Raw genomic sequence first — 5,024 nt, forward strand, 5'->3', positions numbered from 1 at the left:
AGGGATTTAAGGACGAGCAGTACCTGCAGCTGGACAACTTCGCCTGCAAGCTAAGTTCGCCTGATGAACTTCACCTGCAAAGCTAAGTTCGCCTGATGACAACTTCGCTGCAAAGCTAAGTTCGCCTGATGACAACTTCGCTGCAAAGCTAAGTTCGCCTGATGACAACTTCGCCTGCAAAGCTAAGTTCGCCTGATGAACTTCGCCTGCAAAGCTAAGTTCGCCTAAGGTTTAACTTCGCCTAAAGCTAAGTTCGCCTAAGGTTTAACTTCGCCTAAAGCTAAGTTCGCCTAAGGTTTAACTTCGCCTAAAGCTAAGTTTGCCTAAGGTTTAACTTCGCCTAAAGCTAAGTTCGCCTAAGGTTTAACTTCGCCTAAAGTCAAGTTCGATTAGAAAATAAATTAAAAACAATAAGTAAAAGTAAGCTAATACTAGGCCACCAGATTAAATCAGGCGAGTTTGGTACGTGTAACTTATACAGTCAGCCGAGCTCAGTTAAAGAAGTGATTTACAACTATCGGAGGAAGAAGCAGAGTTCAGGTGAGTTTCTAGCCCCATTTATGTGTTATGTTTTCGGGGCTGTGTGCATACTCGATATGTTTGTTAATACGCTTATCCTAAGAGATAAGTGTATGCCTTATGTGAATGATGTGATATGTATGAATGATTGCTTGATGGTACGTGAACGATCTTCGGATATTGCACGTACTGTCAGGTTGTAACGCTATGTATAAGGTAAGTATGATATGTATGCTTATGTGTATGAACGTGATAAAGTTAATAAAAGAAGGAAATGATGGTTGTATGGTTGTATGGTTACGAAAAGGGTACCGAGCCCTAATAATACTTGAGGTATGATGTATGGTTGTATGGTAACGAAGAGGGAATCGAACCCTACTAATATTCGAGAACTAGGGAACCGAACCCTACTAATATTCGAGGAAAGAGGGTACCGAGCCCTAATAATACTCGAGGAAAGAGGGTACCGAGCCCTAATAATACTCGAGGAAGGAGGGTACCGAGCCCTAATAATACTCGAGGTATGATGTATGGTTGTATGGTAACGAAGAGGGAATCGAACCCTACTAATATTCGAGAACTAGGGAACCGAACCCTACTAATATTCGAGGAAAGAGGGTACCGAGCCCTAATAATACTCGAGGAAGGAGGGTACCGAGCCTTAATAATACTCGAGGAAGGAGGGTACCGAGCCCTAATAATACTCGAGGAATGTAGGGCGCAATGCTCTTTATAACGTAAGATATGAAAGTAAGTTAATACAAAAAGAAAGTATGAACGTATGAAAGTATGAATGAAAGAATATAAGTTTATGTGTATTGTATAGTGTATGATTAACTAGAACTCACTCAGCGTAGCTGACTTTTAGTATGCACGCAGGTGAGTAGAATGAGACAGCTAGCTTGAGCGGGCACTTGGTGGGCGAATAGGAGACTGGCATCTAAAGACTCAAGATGTTTTAATGTAATTGACGTTTATTTTGAAAGACAAGAATGTTTAATTAAGGCAAGTTTTGGATTGCTGTAACGTTTCATGAAAGTTTTTATATTCCGCGAAAGTTTTAATGAACTCTGATTTGTAAGAACTGTGTTTATGAGTAAATCCGACGCTAAAGTAGGGCTACCGGGTTCGGGGCCTTACACTCACTGACAATAGTACGAGGAGGAGCACGCTCCAGTACAAAATGTCACTATCAGCCGCTGCCTACCCACCATCTCCCATCATGGCACGAACGTAGCCCATAGTTGGTGGAAAAGGAATATTATATACAGCTGGCCGTACCTGCTTGGAAACCTACCTTCGGCTATAAATACTCCAACACCTTGGAACGGTATCATCATCTTCTCTCTAGATATTTCTCTCTATATACACTTATATTCAGAGCAATCTAGTCTGATTCTCGCGCCGGAGGGTGGTCACAAGGAGAAACCCCCCATTCTCAGTGACGAGCTTACGGTGTCTGTTTTGCAGGTCGAGAAGAATAACCATCTTTGCCGGACCTAACCCTCGTGGGAAACATCTACTTAACCCTAAGATTATCCTTAATCTGTCCGGGTCATTTAGTGTTTCTTCACACACCAACACTACAGACTGAAACCCGATCAATGAACAAGTGTGAGAGAATCAAGAGAATAAAACCAATATTACTATTATTTTGAATTATCTTTCCTTCTATTCTAAAGAAAACCGAGATTTCAAGAAACATTAACATGAGAAGAAAAATTAAACATCTTTTCAAGTTAGTGCTTGCTTATAAGAAAATCACTATATAGACTAATCTTCAATGAAACGAAATGACAGTTCATGAATTTCAGGAAAAAAACTACCTCGTTGAGAGTTGGAGGGATCACAGATGAGAAAGGCTGTTGATTGAGTAGCAGCACCGTGGTAATTGATTGGGAGGGAGAGAGACGATTGTTAGGTTGAGGGCTGAAGATGAGGAAGGAAGGTTAGGGTTATTTTGGTCCCAATTTCTCATTCAGATTCTTTTCTCATCTGACGGAATAAGAGATGAAAGGAATCATTCAGAGGTTGTGTTTTAATCAAACAAACACACTGAAGTCTGGGCGATTTAGATATCACCTCTGAATGAAACCATTCAGACTCAAACAAACATGGCCTTAGTTAGTAGTTAAGCTGTTAGAACGTCTGTATCTGTACTTATAACGGATTAGCGGTGATAATGAGTATGCATGATTTGATCGTTACTTCCTCTTTTGTGTTATTGTTTCTATCGTATCAATATGGACTCTTTTTATTAAGAGAAAATTACGATTTGCCTCCCTGCGCTTTATGGGCGGGAGGCGTTTGAAGGTCCAACTCCGAATTTTCAGGTATTGCCCCCCTGTCGTTTATGGGAGGGCTCAGTCTGTCCCCAGGCATTAGTTGACCCCTTTGTCTGATGGATGGCAAGAGCATTTTGGTAATCCTATCTTAATAATAATAATAATAAAAATAATAATAAAAAAAAAGAGGACGATTAACGACAATTATTTTCGCAAACGATTTCATATTCTTGTTGTCCCCTGCATTGAAGCCGTTGACAGGAAAATAATTAGCACGGTACACTACATTGAAGTCTTTGTGGTACACAGGCATTGAAGTCGTTAGGTGAGCAATAGTGTTGTAGATGAGGATAAGTAAAACTACATGAGGTGTATTGCTGCCATTGCAATGAGTGAGCTCTCTAATAGTCTAATGGATTCTCCCAACATGCTTTATTGGACCGGAGTAATTATCACCCTATTTGTTATCCATAATTTGTAACTGTCTTTGTACAAAATGATGATCAGCAAGCTTCTAAAAGTTGAAAGAAGACGGCTTCACACAATCGTCTCTAGAGAGCTTATCCAACCCTCTTCTCCAACCCCTTGCCGCTCCAAAATATATAATCTCTCATTGCTCGATCAAATCTCATTGAATTCACACACCCCGATTGTTGCATTCTACCAAAATCTTGATCAACGTTCCCTTAATAAGACCCTCGAGTTAAAGAACTCCCTATCGAAACCCTTACTCATTACTATCCTTTCGCTGGCAGGGTAAAAAAAACTAACCCAACTTATGTTGATTGCAATGACGAGGGGGTCGAGTATATTGAAGCAAGCAATGACACCTCGCTATCGAATTTCCTCAAACAATCAGAGCACGAATATTTTGATCCGCTCTTTCCAAATGATCTGATATGGTTCAACCCGCGCATTAGAGGTGATACTGAAGGTGTCACCTGCCCATTAGCGGTTCAAGTCACCCACTTTGCATGCGGAGGAGTAGCAGTGGCAACAACTTTATTTCACAAGGTTGGTGATGCACGAACTATGTTCAATTTCATCGATCATTGGGCCGCAATGAACGCCAAAAAGATACATCACCCATCAGTCCCCAAATTATTTCTCACCAAGCTAGAAATATTAACTTGCCAGACATTTTAAGTGAAAAATCAAATGTTGGTTGTGTTACAAGGAGTTTTATGTTCCCTAACCAAAAGCTAAATGATCTTAAAGCCAAGGTGACAGCCATGACCATAGAATCTGGACAACCAATCAAGAACCTACTCGGATTGAAGTTCTTTCATGGCTACTTCATAACCGGGCAATGGCTGCTACAACCAAGAACAATGCTGAAACTTTTATGGCGAGTGGCATGGTCTTTCCGACGGATATGAGAAGCATTTTGGTAGAGAAATTGCCTGGAACAAGCATAGGAAATCTTGTGTTCGTGATAGAAGTTCCTTCAAGGAATCAAAGAGAGCTCGCGCCACATTTCTCTATTGGTGAAATGAGGAAAATGAAGGCAATGTTTCATAGTGTACCAAATTTGGAAGCTGCAACGAAAATCGTTGCTCAAATGTCACCTGAAATTGCTTTGGAGACGTTAAAACGAGTTGATGAGTATTACATATATTCTAGCTTGTGTAGGATTCCGACATATGATATTGATTTTGGATGGGGGAAGCCTGTAAAAGTAACTTTTGGTGGAACGATAAAGAACTTAACGCTTTTAATGTCGGCTCCTGATGGCGATGGCATCGAAGCATCCATGTGTTTGGATAAAGAAGACATGGAGATATTGCAAAATGATCCTGAGTTACTAGCCTTTTGTTAGTTTCTTTATGTTATACTGCTTTCCTCTTATTACTTGTTTTGTTGCTATTGAGACTTTTGTTTGTAGTGTAAGTCTTAAGTCTTAACTATGTTTTCTTCTTTGTTTCAAGCTACGGGTAAAATTTTATTTAAAAATGTGTCATGTGTGTATGGGAGAATAAGCTAGAATAATTCGGTGTTCATCTGTATTTCAATTTGTGTAGGCCACTCCCATCTTGCTCAGATAAATATAATGTAGATAAAATAAAAGTAGACTATTTGAGGTACTTTGCTTACTAGTTTTACGTGTTAGAAAACTCCACTTTTGTTAAAATATATAATTTGCATACTGATCATGTATGGAATAGGCATCTCATTATCACTTGCCAAAATCAATCTAGATGGGAAGCTTAAATATAAATT

At 39.7% G+C, this 5,024-nt stretch overlaps 1 pseudogene; it reads left to right on the top strand.

The window, feature by feature from the left end:
- The first annotated feature begins 3,303 nt into the window (after window positions 1-3,303).
- LOC143633442 (akuammiline synthase 1-like) lies at window positions 3,304-4,695 on the top strand (annotated as a pseudogene).
- Window positions 4,696-5,024: the final 329 nt, after the last annotated feature.

Source organism: Bidens hawaiensis, unplaced genomic scaffold (assembly GCF_021521415.1).
Source record: "Bidens hawaiensis isolate Kalapana, Puna unplaced genomic scaffold, B.hawaiensis_p1.1 tig00006734_1, whole genome shotgun sequence".
Taxonomy (NCBI): Eukaryota; Viridiplantae; Streptophyta; class Magnoliopsida; order Asterales; family Asteraceae; genus Bidens; species Bidens hawaiensis.